This window comes from Callithrix jacchus, chromosome 15 (assembly GCF_049354715.1).
Source record: "Callithrix jacchus isolate 240 chromosome 15, calJac240_pri, whole genome shotgun sequence".
NCBI classification, from domain to species: domain Eukaryota; kingdom Metazoa; phylum Chordata; class Mammalia; order Primates; family Cebidae; genus Callithrix; species Callithrix jacchus.
Window position 1 is genome coordinate 17,942,587 of NC_133516.1, and position 15,838 is coordinate 17,958,424.

A 15,838-nucleotide genomic window follows, 5' to 3' on the forward strand; every position below is an offset into this window, starting at 1 on the left:
GAACCAGAAATACCATTTGATCCAGCAATCCCATTCCTGGGTATATACCCAAAGGAATATAAATCATTCTATTATAGACACATGCACACGTATTTTACTGTGGGACTGTTCACAATAGCAAAGACCTGGAACCAACCCAAATGCCCACCAATGATACACTGGATAAAGCAAATGTGGTACATATACCCCATGGAATACTACGCAGCCATAAATAGATGATTTCATGTCCTTTGCAGGGGCATGGATAAAGCTGGAAACCATCATTCTCAGCAAACTGACACAAGAACAGAAAACCAAACACCGCATGTTCTCACTCATAAGTGGGTGTTGAACAATGAGAACACATGGACACAGGGAGGGGAACATCATACATTGGGGCCTGTTGGGGGTTGGGGAGCTTGGGGAGGGATAGCAGGGGGTGGGGGGATAGTGGAAGGATAGCATTAGGAGAAATATCCAGTGTAGATGATGGGATGATGGATGCAGCAAATCACCATGGCACGTGTATACCTATGTAACAAAGCTGCACATTCTGCACATGTGCCCCAGAACTTAAAGTATAATAGTAATAAAAAAGAAAGTGTTTAAGGGATGCTGGGTATTTATTATTTTCATTTGTTACTGTTGTTGTTCCCTTCATGTTTCTAGTACCTAGAACAATGTTTAGCACACAACAGTTATTCAACAGATACTGAAAGAATGCAAAAGAAAGTCTCTATCCCAGCAGATGCTTATACTGGAATTAATGGACTCTAAGGGTCAGAAAAAAATGGAAGGGGACCGCATTACGTGGGACGGGTTTGCAAACTTTAAGACCTATTTCAACGTTTTGTTTTTACCAATAACAAGAACACATCTACTGTACTGATAATGAACAATATTGGCATAACAAAGAATTAGAAAAAATTTTAGGCCAGTATCTTACTAGATTTCCACTCCAACCTTGTGGGGGAAAGTATTATTATACTACCCACTTTGTAGGTAAGGAAATTGATGTTGAGAGAGAGGAAGTATCTTGTCCAACCACCACACATCTGGTAAACAGAGATGCTGAGGTTAGAACTTGGTCTTCTGGCTCATTGTTCTTTCCTCTTCCTGGGAACGAACCCAAAACTAATTCACCCTGGCACTGGGTCTCTGACAGAGGCGTTGGAGGGCATTTTGCAGAAGAGCTTGGTTTGTTGCCCTGATTGCAACAGCCAGAGTAGGAGTGTACCTCCTAGATAGCTAGATTTCTTACAGTCATTCATTAAGAATCTCTCACCTATGAGTTTGGCTAAGGCTTTTGAAGCTCATTTTCAGCTCAGCCTGTACCTTGGTTTTGAATCCCATTTTCTTTGGCATTTGAGTGCATCCCCTTCAGTGTGCTGGGTTTTCCCCAGTGAAAGCTAAGCTGATACTACCAGTCCTTGCTCTGAGCGTAGAAACCAGAGCCCTGAAGGTCTTTCAACCTACGTTATTTAGGCAAACTAGACATAGAAGTTTAATTACACCATTGCTCAACTTCATAGATCCTTCAGATTGCCTTCAGAGAAAAACGTTTCTCCCAATAATTCAAACCCCTGATAATTTCCTCTGAGAAATTACAAGCAGATTGCAAAATCAGCATAGTTATCCACTATCTGACCTTTTCTTCAGTCCCATTGTCTTGTACCTCCTTGCTGCACTGCATGTGTTTGACAATTTGACCTCTAGTACCTCCTGAAATTTAATGTTCTCCTACACCTGCAGCCTGGCCTTCTCTAGGAACCTCATTGCTTTTTCCTTCTCTACCTTTTAATTTTGGCCATTTCCCTAAGTCTAAGCCTGTGGTCCTCTGTTTTTTCTTTCTTCTTACCTGCTCTGCCAGTGTTGTGCTAGGCACTAGGTAAACAAAGACATGTAAAACACCATATCTAACCTCAAGGAAGCCACAGTCACGTAGAGGGTGAATGGAGGTGTGAACAGAGACCTCCAAGTGTAATACACTTTCGTGCTTTGATAGCAGTTGGGACTTGAGTTGAGGGAGAAGTACAGTAAACTGAGAAGGACAGAGAAGTTGCAATAAAAGAGATCTTCAGAGATGTCTTAAAAGATGAGTAGATGTTTTTCATTCAGACAAGGAAAGAAAGGAGAGTTGAAATCAGAGTACAAGAAACTTTGGGTTTCATTTTCTAAAGCTTTGCAGTGGAGGTAAAAATACGTATATTGCAATGTTGTTGAAAGCATTGGCAATGATGTGTATAAACAGAGTCTGACACTTAGTAGATAATCAATGAATGACCAATAATAATAATAACCCCCCCTTTTCTTACCAATCTTATTTTCTTTTTTTTGTAAAAAGATGAGATTGGAGTAGAAAATTTTAAAGGCCTTTCTAAATCTCATATCCCAACATGTCTTTAAAATCCTCCAGGGAAATTCATCAGCAGTGCAATCCCTGCTCCCCTGTATGTTCTCCTAATGCTGACCACGCCTCAGCATTCTCTCCCCTCCAAACACACTAAGGGATCATCAATTTTACTGACCAACAAATGCTACCTCATTATGTATATTTCACTGTTTTATTGTTGAACTTTATACATGGGCTAAACATGTCTCCCGTACTTGATTGTAAAATTCCTGAAATAAGAATGGGTACCACCGGATTCAGAAAAGGAATAAGATATCAGAACTCTGACTCAGGTACCTACTGGCTACCACAGCTTGGGTAAATTGATTAACATCCATTTTCTCATGTATTAAATAGGGAGCATGCTAATGGCCACTTAAAAAATTATTATAATGTTTAAATGAAATAATTCATATGATGGTACTTTGTAAACTATAAAAATTATAAATATAATAATTTTATATTGCATTTATTTCTATATATTAATAAAGACTCTTTTGGTTGCAACTAACAGAAATCCAACATAAAGAAGGCTAAGCAGAAAAGCATATTTGGGGATTGTAACTGAATAATTTCAACAAATATGCTTCTCTCAGCTATGTTTCTTCTCTGTAGATTTCTTTTTTTTCTTTTTTCCATCCTTTTACTTTGACTCTGTACATGTCTTTATTAGTTAGCTGGGTATCTTGTATGCATGTAGCACATGGTTGGATAGTTTTAAAATTATGTATGTATTTATTTATTACTTCAAGTTCTGGGATACATATGCAGAATATGCAGGTTACATAGCTACACATGTGCCTATGTAACATTGCTGCACCCATCAATCCATCATCTACATTAGGTGTTTCTCCTAATGCTATCCCTCCCTTTGTCCCCTACTCCTGACAGGCCCCACTGTGTGATGTTCCCCTCCCTGTGCTCGTGTGTTCTCATTGTTCAACACCCACTTATGAGTGAGAACATGTGGTGTTTGGTTTTCTGTTCCTGTGTTAGTTTGTTGAGAATGATAGTTTCCAACTTCATCCATGTCCCTGCAAAGGACATGAGCTCATTCTTTTTTTATGGCTGCATAGTATTCCATGATGTATATGTGCCACATTTCTTTATCCAGTCTAACATTGATAGGCATTTGGCTTGGTTCCAAGTCTTTGCTATTGTGAATAGTGTTAATAAACATACGTGTGCATGCGTTTTTATAGCTAGATTTATAATCCTTTCAGTATACACACAGTAATGGGATTGCTAAGTCAAATGGTATTTTTGGTTCTAGATCCTTGAGGAATCACTGCCACACTGCCTTCCACAATGGTTGAACTAATTTACACTCCCACCAAACAGTGTAAAAGTGTTCCTATTTCTCCACATCCTCTCCAGCATCTGTTGTTTCCTGACTTCTTAATGATTGTCATTCTAACTGGCCTGAGATAGTTTCTCATTGTGGTTTTGCTTTGCATTTCTCTAATGACCAGTGACGATGAGCTTTTATTCATATGTTTGTTGGCCACATAAATGTCTTCTTTTGAAAAGTATCTGTTCATATTCCTTGCCCACTTTTTGATGGGGTTGTTTTTTTCTTGTAAACTTTTTTAAGTTCCTTGTAGATTCTGGATATTAGTCCTTTGTCAGATGGATAGATTGCAAAAGTTTTCTCCCATTCTCTAGGTTGCCTATTCACTGTGATGATTGTTTCTTTCACTGTGCAGAAGCTCTTTATTTTAGTTAGATCACATTTGTCAATTTAGGCTTTGCTGCAATTGCTTCTTGTGTTTTGGTTAAGAAGTCTTTGCCCATGCCTATGTCCTGAATCGTATTGCCTAGGTTTTCTTCTGGGGTTTTTATAGTTTTAGGTCTTACATTTACGTCTTCAATCCATCTTAAGTTGATTTTTGTATAAGTTGTAAGGAAAGGGCCCAGTTTCAGTTTTCTGCTTATGGCTAGCCAGTTTTCCCAATGTCATTTATTAAATAGGGAATCCTTTCCCCATTGCTTGTTTTGATCAGGCTTGTCAAAGATCAGATGGTTGTAGAGGTGTGGTATTATTTTTGCGGCCTCAGTTCTGTTCCATTGGTCTATACAACTGTTTTGGTATCAGTACCATGCTGTTTTGGTTATTTGGTTACTGTAGCCTTGTTGTATAGTTTGAAGTCAGGTAGCATGATGCCTCCAGCTTTGCTCTTTTTGCTTAGAATTGCCTTGACTGTATGGGCTCATTTTTGGTTCCATATGAAATTTAAAATAGTTTTTTCTAATTCTGTGAAGAAAATCAATGGTAGCTTGATGGGAATAGCATTAAATCTGTAGATTACTTTGGGCAGTATGGCCATTTTCATGACATTGATTCTTCTATCCATGAGCATGGAGTATTTTTCCATTTGTTTGCATCCTCTCTTATGTCCTTGAGCAGTGGTTTGTAGTTATCCTTGAAGAGGGCCTTCACATCTCTTATAAGTTTTTGGGCATATCTTTCTCTGGGTGCCTCTCAGCAGCTGCAGGTTTGTATCATATCCATTTAACAATCTTAATCAAAAGTGTTTTTTCCCCAAGTAATTCTGGCAAAAATCCAAGAATCAGTTGTCCATGTTCTGAAATGGGCATGCGCCTATCTATAATTCTGTCACAGTGGCTATTGAAGTTAGATACGCTGATTGGTGAAGCCTAGGTCTATTCCACTGCTGGAACTTAACCCGAGGAAGGTCAGCTCCTCACTACATAGATTGAGAGTGGGGGGGGGGTTCCCTAAAGGAAAACTGTGATGCTGTTGCCAGAATATGGGAAAGTAGGTGCTTAAAAGGCTGTAACTACAGCATCACTATGGCAGCCTTGTAAATCAAGGCCCTACGAGCTAAAAGGGCAGATATTCTTTGTGACGATGCCATGATGCACACATTGGAACAATGCTGTGATGAATCACAGTCCATGTCTTGTGAGGTGAATCAATGCATTCAACAAGAAATCTAAAAGAAGACAAATTGTGGAAAGTTCCAAAACAGGGGTATCCACAGGGCATATATTGGGAGTCCAACCAACGTTTAATTGCGTTGATGTTCGTTTCAAACTGGCCTCAAGTTTTCTTATACTGGCATTGGTGAGCATGAGAGTGAGAGTAACAGAGAAAGTTCTGAGACCATATTTTTAAACAAAGTCTTTGAGAATAAAACATTCATTCATTTGAATACCTGTCTGAAAGCGGGAGGGCCTCTGATGAGTTCAGCCCAGGACAACCTCAGCGCTATGGAGCCAGGCTGCCAGGAGGCAGGAAAGGGCAGAGCCTGCAGCCACAGGAGTGTATTGTTTTTTGCCAGCTGGGGCTGCTTCCTCCTCCCACCAGTCTCCAGGCAGCCGATCCTCCACCCTTTGGTGCCTTTTCTGGTGGGCATGGTTGCCGCCAGAGCTAGGACTGAGCGTGGACAGCGAGATGAGCTCACCAGAGGAGTGGGACCATCTCAGTGTCGACGCTGCATCCTAGCTCTGGTGGCAGTTGGCTACAGTAGTTGGCAGTTACTGGAGAGAATCTAGTGAGAGACTTGGGAAATGCCAGGAATGGCTCCTGACTTCGTGCTGCTGCTACTTTGGGGAAATGGACTAGGTTAAGGAACTAAAAGATCTTCCAGCTTTCCTTTCTCCTCCTCTCGGACCCTGCCTTCCTCCCTAACTCTTTTCCCCACCAACTGTCCTCCTTTCTCATTTTCCTGTTTGCCCCTTCTGCTAGGATGAAATTCTCTATGGGATAGCATTACTATCTTTATAATAAACAAAGTCCCAGTTAGGGGGCATGTATCAAGACAAAAAAATGCAAACTCTGTCTTTAAACTTTCATTGTAATTGCAGGAGCATCCCCACAGGCAATAAACCCAGGGAAGGCAGTGGTGATCCCAGAGACAGGCATATCTTGTAGTTTTGATAGTTCAGAAGCAGGAGAAGTGACTTCAGCTGGGCGTTCATTGAATGGTTCCTGAGGTAGGTTTTATTTAAATTAGATCTTTTTATTTAAGTTAGATCTTGAAAAAAACACAAATTAACCTGGCAAAATGAGCAAGGGATGCACGCAGGCACAGCTCTAGGTAGGACTCAAGCTTCATGTGCTAATGTCTACATCGTTTGCTGATTACTAGAGTTCCTCACTCAGAGCTTGAAGTTTTAGTTTACACAAACTGCTAATAAACTTGGCTGCCTATAGATGTACACAAGACCAAAAACAGCACATTCGATGTGGCAGAAGGGGTTGCAATAAGCAGGCCTACTAAAAAGGAAGACAAGTACAGGTTGATGGTTTGATAAGAAGTGAGGAGGTAGAAAACAAAATAAACAGAATCCCCCCCACCCCCCCACAAATCCTCAGCAACTTAAAAATCACAGCAATCCGGATTGAGTGTGGAGGCAAGTGGTGTTTTAAATTTAGAGAGTCCTCTAGAATGTCATCTGATATTTCAGGGAAGAAAGTGACAGGCTACAGTGTGGACCCCTTGTGAAAGGCTAAATTATTTTCTTTATGCTTTATCTTAGAAGATAGACAAATGCATAATCGATTTTAGAAAGAGTCCCATCCCAATCAAGTTACAACAAAGTTTGTATAAAAACCACAAACCTTCAGCATTTGGAATGCTACATATCAGAGAAGGAACAATTTGGTTTGACTTTTAATAAATTCCAAAGTTCTGTGGATCACTTCACGTCATACACTCTCATCCACACTCCTTCTTATCCCGTCTATGCCTCCTCCACTCCTAAGATTTCTTTTGCTTCTTCCTTAAGACTTTCAGCAGCTCCCCTCCGGAGTCTGGTGCACGGAGCTCCTGCTGGTGCCTCTTCATTGGCATTCCCAATAGGCCAATGAGGGGGTAGTGGGAGAAGCTCAGAGGCAGGTGCTACCTGGACATAGGTCTTGGCTTCCAATCTAAGAGCTGGACATTTTAGAAAAGTCACTTCCCTTCTCTGAGCCTTTGTTTTCCCATTTGGTAAATAAGAATAAGAACCCTTTTTCATGGAGCTGTTGTGAAAACAAAAGGCAGGAATGCATGTCAGCATGCTGAATAAACTGGGCAATGGTTCCATTCCCAATTCCTGCAGAACAATCATAACTCTCCCCTCCCCTCTAGTTATCATGTGATGTGGACCTGTCTCCATCCATTGCTTGTTAATTTACTTGAGGCTGTGTTTTCCCTGGTTTCTGCTGTGTTTTGCTGTTTTCAGTATCTCCCTGAGGAAAGGCTGTCTTGAGCTCTGCAGGTCATGCTTGTTGCATAAACCCGGAGGAGGGACACTATGCACGTAGCTGATAATGTGACTAGGGTCCTCCACGGTTGTGTGATGCAGGGGCCCTGACCACAGGGCCTCATGTGCTGCTGTGTCTGTATATGTCCAACATTAGTGACTCTTTTTCTATCCTTAATATTTAAGCCCTGTCCTGAGGCATAAAATTACTATATACTGACCGTGATTTGAAAATTTTGCACTGGATTATTCAACTTCAAGCCTAGCTTTCAATTTCCCATTTCAGTTTTGACTGGACTACACTGGTCACCACCTTGAGAGAATTTTCCCAGCCACAGAAGTCTGCTGGTGAAGAGGGTCTTTAGACTGGCACGATTTCAAAGTAAATATAAGTAAAATAATTGGCAACTCTGATATTTAGGCTTTGGCGTTTTAATCCCCAAATCTTTGAAAAATGGGCGCATCTCAATAGCCAGGCTTGAAAAGGGCGGTGGGGAAGGGGGAAATCACAGCATATTTCTGCTGCACTCTCCTCTTCCCACTGTAATCAGTATGAGGACTTTGTAGCATCTGAAATCTTGTGGTCTAACTGCTATTTGTTTCTGAAGGGCTTCAGTTTCTTCATCTGTGTACTGGGACTAATCATACCCAATCCAAGGGTTGCTAAGAGTAATCTGAGATGCTATGTACATGCATCCAGACACAGAGCCAGACCCCTGACAGGTACTCTCAAAAACAATAGGTGAACCTGAAACCATGGTGACAAACAGCCTGCGTCTCCTCTTCTCTGACAATGCTTTTCTAGATTGGGGAGTTCTGACATAGAACGTTCTGTCTCACAGTGTTGAAATGCTATATCTATGTGTCACTTCCACCTATGAGACCCCCGGGCAAGGATGGGGTGTCTTCCCATTTTCTTAGTGCCCTCACTCTGTCCCCTAGTGAGGACAGACAACAGAGAGCTGCTGTGGTCAGTGAGCCGAGGAGCCAGACAAGGCTCTGTGGTTACATACTTATTTGGTTTCTTATTTATTACTTTTGCAGCTAACATTTTTACAATCATGTTATTTTGCGGTTTATTTGCAAAATGCATTGTGAGCCAAGTTTGCTTCAAATGTGCTCTGAGTCAGAAAAGGGTTGTACAGGGGACCCAGAGAGAGGGGAGGGGAGGGCAAAGAGCAGTTGCAAAAACATTATATAATTGATATATCTGTTATTGCTCCTTTCTTTGTAATTAGGCTACTCAAGGCAGATGGAGAAATGAAAACTGAGAATGCATAATAGGTTCACGTGCAGCAGCGTGATCAGACTCCTCTGCCTCAGAAGTCAAAAGTGAAGGGGCCAGCCTGGGACTTCGGGAAGAAAACCCTGGAGAAGGCTTCACTCCTGCTAACCACCCATGAGCACCAAAGCAGCATCTTTGAATATCCTCAGGAGACGACAGTAGAGCTTGGTTAGAGAGAGAGCAAAGCGATGGATTATGAATTAATTCATAAATACTATTAGGGAGTTTATTATAAATTGTTTTTGAAGATTTTAATAAAAAAGAAAACCTAGTTTTCAGAGATTAGCTGAAATAAGTCCCAAGAGAAGCTTTGCCAGAAGTTGCTTTTCCTTTTAACTTTCTATTCTTCCTTTCTCACCTCCCAGGCAATGGTGGATTCCTGAGAGGACTCCTGTTGTTGGTGAAGCCCATTTTGACTGTGTTCAAGTTTGTTCTTGTATTATTCCATCTGGTGGCTCCCCAAACCGCTTTCTTTTTTTAGTCTCCTTGTAAATATTTACATAAGAAGGTTCTTGCAACTGCAGGTTCCTATATTGGTGGATTGGCGCAAAGCATAGTCTTGACGTGTTTTATTCCTTTTACGAACAATTCGGTTAAGCGGATTCTCTCCAAGCTCATTAAAAAATAGCCTTTCATTTTAATAACATCATCAGAAACGAAGTAGCACCAGAGGGGAAAATAAGTTTGCAATGTGCAGCCTCAAGTGGCAATCTCTGAGCCACTCTTGGTGGTTGATGCAAGATTTGGTGATTGTAGTTAATGGCTGGAATGCAGTATGCATTTAAAGGCATCATCTCCCTTGGCAGAACAAGGAGCTGTGGTGTTTTCTGGGACAGCCGAATGCATAAGAGATCAGATAATTGGATCAGGAGATTAAGACTTGGTTCCCAAACTTCAGACTGTAGCTCATCTGGCCTTCCTCCCTGAGGCACTATCTTTGTTTGCTTTCTCTTCATTGCCCTCCCTCCTGGGCAAGTCCATCCTTGCCCACCACTTTAACTGACACTTCTTTAGAGGGAGCAGTCAAACCTCTCTGTTTAGCCTTACCCTCATTTTTGAGCCCCAGTTCTGCATTCCCGCTTTTCCTGAACTTTTTAAACAAGATTGCCATCACAGCTTAAACCTGACAGAACCAAAGCCAACCTCAACTCCTTCTGAACCTGGTCCCATGCTTGCTCTTGTGAGTGCAACCTTCCAGCCTCGCTTGAACCAGCATAATTCCTAAATCTGTCACCTTTGCCCCACCCCACCCCCAAATCAAATCAGTTGCCAGATGATGTTGATTTTAATGCTGCTTGATGACTTCCATGGGTACATCTGTTTCTGTCCTCGCTGTCGTCATCCCAGGTTGCCTTAAGCTGTATGCGTTTATTCAACATATGTGTTGAGTGGATGCTTCCTGTATACCAGACATCTAACAGGTGCTGGAAATATAGAAGTGAATAAGACAAGAAGAGAATTTGCACCTGTAAAATGCACATCAAAAAATTAATGATAAAACATGTTAAATCTGACCATATAGGAAAAATAAGAGAAGTCACAGGCTTACCTGGCTTCTCATACTACCAAGCTCTGATACTATTCATTTGTCTGATTATGTCGTTTTTCTTCTCAAATGACATCAATGCCCCTCAGTGTTACCTGCTCATTTCAGACCATGTATTTATTCATTCACCACTCATGAATCTTTTGTTCTCCTTCATGCCATGTTCTTCAATGTCTCCATGCTCTTGCTAATGTGTTTTCTTCTTCCCATAGCATTCTTCTTACCTCACTACACCCAGCCATTCTTCACTTGGTTAATCGAAGAGACACCCTGATTAATGCAGATGTCAACACTTCAAGGAAGACATCTCCACTCTTCACTGAAGCCTTTCATAACACGCTCACAAGCTTTTTCTCCATCCTTTCATCCCATCCATTAGGTAACTGTTCACTCTTCATAATTCCAGGAGAGCCTCATTGCATTTGATTCCAATTAATCTGTTCTGTGACACTAGCCTTGACCTAAACTTGGTGTTTGTAGAAAGCCTTTGAGTTAAGGTCCATGTTTTTCCTAACACACAGTTTGATTTGACTGACCCATCTGGCCTTTGTCACTCCTGCATGGGGGAGAAACTGTCTTCTTTAAGACACAGTCCACGGAAGCATCTATTAACTGGGTTTCTTGGTTATTACTGGGTTGTGCTAGATTTAAAACATGCGGAAGAGATCGTTTCTCTATGACCATTTTTTATGTGACCTGGAATAAAAGTGCAGGGCATTATAAAGTTTGGCAGCAGCATTTTCATAAGAAATATGAAGTTTTTGCTAGGAACTTCTTCTTAAAAAAGAATAAAAGAAGTGGTATTGTTCTGTGTTTCTTTTTTTCTTCATCCAATTTATAGATGGGAAGAGGAGGTTTAAAGAACTGCAATTTGGATGTGTTACAGTGAATTAGAAGAGATGACAGGGTTATTAAAAATCAGGTATTATACAAGTAAATTTTGGTATTTGATCACCTGCATTTCCATGGCTTTAATGAAAATTGATCGGTGGTGTTCCATTCCGTTAGTCTACTGTGTTTTGATTTCTTTATATTTAATGCCCTCTCACCTGACCCTTTTAAAATAATAGGCGCGGTGGCTCATGCCTGTAATCCCAGCACTTTGGGAGGCCGAGGCGGGCGGATCACGAGGTCAAGAGATCGAGACCATCCTGGTCAACATGGTGAAACCCCGTCTCTACTAAAAATACAAAAAATTAGCTGGGCATGGTGGCGCGTGCCTGTAATCCCAGCTACTCAGGAAGCTGAGGCATGAGAATTGCCTGAACCCAGGAGGCGGAGGTTGCGGTGAGCTGAGATCGTGCCATTGCACTCCAGTCTGGGTAACAAGAGTGAAACTCCACCTCAAAAAAAAAAAAAAAAATAGACTGGCATTCCTGAGGATGCAGAGTGTCAGCTGTGCAGCAACAGAGAGCTGCTGAAGTCTGCTGAGCCATACCTGGCCACAGCTGGATTGAAGATGGGTCTGAGTTCTGAGAAAGACTGTACACTCTCCCTATTGGAAAAACAGACTTCATTTCGGGAAATATTCAATAAAACGTTTTGAGACACACAGAGTCCCATTCATGGTGAGAGAGATCGAAGGTAGCTGTTTTCCCTCTTAAGGTTTGGCGCAGTCTGTAAGGATACTATTTAATGTAATCCAGAACTGATTATTTTGTTGATCATGTTTCAAAACCCCTGCCCTTTAAACAAGTTCCCAGAGTAAATTGAATGCAATTGTGGGAAGTTTAACTTTTTAAAGGAAGTCTTGTTGTTATTTTGAGACTGAGGGAGAGGATTATGGGAGAGGGTGACTGGAAACCTGCCCCCAAACTGAAAAATCCAAGGGGATGGGAGGAAGGATGAACAGAGAAGAGAAAGACTAGAATTCTGGGTCAGAAACTCTCGCTCAATGAGTCATCCCATAGGACAAATAAAACCTCACTCATCACCCTGTCTTCCCTCTCTGCAGCGAGAGAAGCAAACACTGGGGCCCTGGAAAAACATCAGTAACTTCTCGTAGCATCTGTAGGTGGGGATGGTTTCCAAGCCACTGAGAGGGCTGTGAACGCAGTTACTGGGGCTCCAGTTTTTCTCAGCCAAGTAGGAAGAACCTCCAAATTGACCTTGGAAAAACATACTCAATGAAGGAAAAAAATATGGTAAGTTCTCCCTGTGTATTTGTATTAGAGATTTTTTTTTTAAAGAAACAAATACATTGCTTTCCAGTTTTCCATGAAAAGAGTTTGAATACTCTCATATTCACCATGGTAAAATCCTTAGAGTGGGGTTTGAAAGGCTGTAGACAGGACATAAGCTTCACCCTCTTTAATAAGCACAAGGTCATCCACACAGTACAACTGTATTCATATTAAAAAGCCTAAGGGGGAAACCATTCTTGCCACTCCTTTCAGCAAAGATTGAAATTAGCATTTTTATGAAGAACATAAACTCTCTGCGTATCAAAGATGCACTTTTATTACTCTGAAACTGGCTCGAATAAGCATCCTGAAAACATTTGGCTCTTTCTCCTCCAGGAAGAGGCCAATTAAAACACAGTCTGTCTAACTGCCAGTCCCTACCCACTCTTCAGTGGGGCAACAACAATACCGAGATGGCAGCATTGGCGCCGCAAAAGTGGCTTTTCAGTTATTGGGTACCTGGAGGGAAAGTAATGATTTCTTGGCTCTCGTCGCAAAAACAAATTTTTTTAAAAAACAACCCCCCCAAAAAAACCACAAAACATGACGCTTATTTTACTTGCCCCTCCTCACTCCAATTATGAATTGCTTGGTTCAGACAGACAGTTTAACTCGACACCAATTGTGTCAGCTGTTCTCCCTGTTCTCCCACCTCTGGTGTAATGAGGCTCAAGGGAGAGGGGCAGTTCATTGTGTCCTGGTGGCGCCAGCATGCTTTTTTACAAGCTGTGATTACCCTCTGGCAGGCAGCCCATGCTGGTGGGCTGCTTTCTGGAGCAGAGACCCACAGTATGCAGTCCCCCTGTGGCTACCAACCGACCTGCCATTTGATGCTGTTTCTTCAGGTATGGTCTCGTCTGACCAGTGGTTTTCTTATTATAAGAGGCCTCTCTATCATGGCATGAAGTAGAAAATGGAAAGGACAGTGTCTGGCTGCTTTTGGAGCCAGAGGCAACAGGCCAGGATTTACCTCACTCGTTTGGATTTACTCATCAGCCAAATGAGTCTTGCTAAAATATTTAGTCTCCATATACACAATAAACAAATTTGAACTGAATTCAGACTCTAGACTCAATTTCCCTTTCAATGGAAATGACGCCAAGCACAGGTACATAAATGATGCTCAGTAAACAATTCTTGAATGGAAGAATTAATATGCCAAGACCTAGAGAGGAAGTAGCTTCACAGTGTACCTCTGTCCGTTTCCCTCCACTTTTCTATGTGATGAAATTCAATCTTGTGATTGCTAATATTATCTCTGACAGTGAATCTTCCAGATTTCAGACAAAGAGTGGACTGACATCATATGAAAACAGTTAATGCAGCATTTGGAGGTTTAACGGTTTTGATGCTTTTCACTACAAATAAGACTACCTGTCAAAACTAACTCAGAAAATGGAGATTTATTAATAAAACTTAGAGATGAGATGTCCAGAGATTAGCAGTTCTGGAGGTAGATCAGCAACTCATTGATGTCAAGGGTTAAGATCAATGTCCCTGGAATTTTCTTTTTCTTTTCTTCATGGTTTCAAGATGGCTGCTGCAGTTCTAAACAACATGTCTTCATAGAATAATGACTAAAACACAACAGACAATACTTTCATTTTAAAGACCCAAAAATTTCCTCTTACATCTTATTTCTGATAACTGGGTCACATGCAAAGTAAAAACAAATTGCCACGAGTGACTGGACCCATTGCATTAGTTTGGTAGGATAGTCATAACAAAGTATCACAGACTGGGCGGCTTCAACAACAGACATTCCTTGATGCATGACTCTGGACCCTCAAAGTATGAGAGCAAGATGTCAGTAGGACTGGCTTCTTCTGAGACCTGTTTTCTTCTTTGCTTTTAGATGGCCGCCTTCTTCCTGGGTCTTCACATGGTCTTTCCTCTATGTATTTCTGTGTCTTAATTTCTTTCTCTTTTTTTGAGACAGAGTTTCGTTCTTGTTACCCAGGCTGGAGTGCAATGGCACCATCTCGGCTCACCGCAACCTCTGCCTCCTGGGTTCAGGCAATTTTCCTTTCTCAGCTTCCTAAGTAGCTGGGTCCACCACCCACATCTGACTAATTTTTGGTATTTCTAGCAGAAATGGGGATTCACCGTGCTGGTCAGGTTGGTCTTGAACTTCTGACCACAGGTGATCCAGCTGCCTCAGCCTCCCAAAGTGCAGGGAATACAGGCACGAGCCACTATATTTCTTAAGCCACCCGGCCTTAAACTTATTTGAATAAACCGTGAGCTGAAATTTGGTAGTATGGGAAAACGTGAGAAGTTAGAAAATAGCACAAGGCTGACAACCTTGAGGGAAAAGGGGACAGGGGTAATATCTGGTTGTGAGAGAATCAAGTCTTCCTAGAATGAGGAAGTCTGATTTCTGATTTGAACATATTTTTGCTGGTGTAATGTAGTACCCTCCTCAGCCACCTGCCTTTGATCATCAATAAAACATACTGTGCATGAACCTCTCTCAAGAGAGTAGAGTTTGGGGAAACCAAGTATGCAGTGGTATTGAATAAGACATGAGCAGACCTGGGAGATGACCTATAAATGGAACTGATTAAACAAACATGATTTCCAGAAATGCAGATACCTATGTGCTGTAATCACTTTCTACTCCTACCTCCAAGTACAAACAAAAATCTGGAGAAGGTTTTTTTTTTTTTTCAATTTTAACAGGACACTGAAAAGAATGTAAGAATGAGGATGTGTTTGACTCAGTGTTATCTACCCTTTACGGGGCAGGGTCATCTCAGATTTATCTAGGTTACATATATAGTAACATTTTGAATTATAAGAGACAGTCCAACCTTGCATTAGATTATGAATGATATTTTAAGTGTTTATGTATTAGTCTATATTTTCCAAGACTTTAACTTTTGTTATATATGACTACTAGAATCTTGAAAAAATAGTGAAAACTTTAAAAAACATTTTATTTGTTAAAAATTTTAATTTTGAGATTATTTTATTTTATTTTTAGTTTTTATTTTTTGAGACGGAGTCTCACTCTGTCACCCAGGCTGAAGTGCAGTGGTGTGATCTCGGCTCACTGCAACCTCCACCTCCTGTGTTCAAGCGCTTCTCTTGCCTCAACCTCCCAAGTAGCTAGGATTACAGGTACCTGCCACCATGGTCAGCTAATTTTTTTGCATTTTTAGTAGAGACAGGGTTTTACTATGTTGGACAGGCTGTTCTTGATCTCCTGACCACGGGTGATCCATCTGTCTTAGCCT

The 15,838-nt window shown here is 41.2% G+C and overlaps 1 protein-coding gene and 1 long non-coding RNA gene across 16 annotated transcripts in view; one reads left to right on the forward strand and one right to left on the reverse strand.

Moving 5' to 3' along the window:
* Positions 1–15,838, reverse strand: part of LOC103788187 (uncharacterized) — a 245,189-nt gene that overhangs the window by 133,187 nt on the left and 96,164 nt on the right. For 5 of the 14 annotated variants that reach the window (XR_614036.4, XR_004734715.3, XR_013527209.1 and 2 more), the window contains exon 1: positions 5,551–5,838. The exons of the other annotated variants lie outside the window; for them this stretch is intronic. The gene's annotated coding sequence lies outside the window, so the exon portion shown is untranslated. Of the gene's footprint in view, positions 1–5,550; positions 5,839–15,838 lie in introns of those variants that run through there. 14 annotated transcript variants of the gene reach the window in all.
* LOC118147984 (uncharacterized) lies at positions 5,889–15,431 on the forward strand. Of its 2 annotated transcripts, XR_004734718.3 has the most exons (4): positions 5,889–5,960; positions 6,203–6,331; positions 7,872–7,967; positions 8,824–15,431. It is a non-coding gene; the product is annotated as an uncharacterized LOC118147984 (long non-coding RNA). The 2 variants fall into 2 exon arrangements; XR_004734717.3 differs by lacking the exon at positions 7,872–7,967.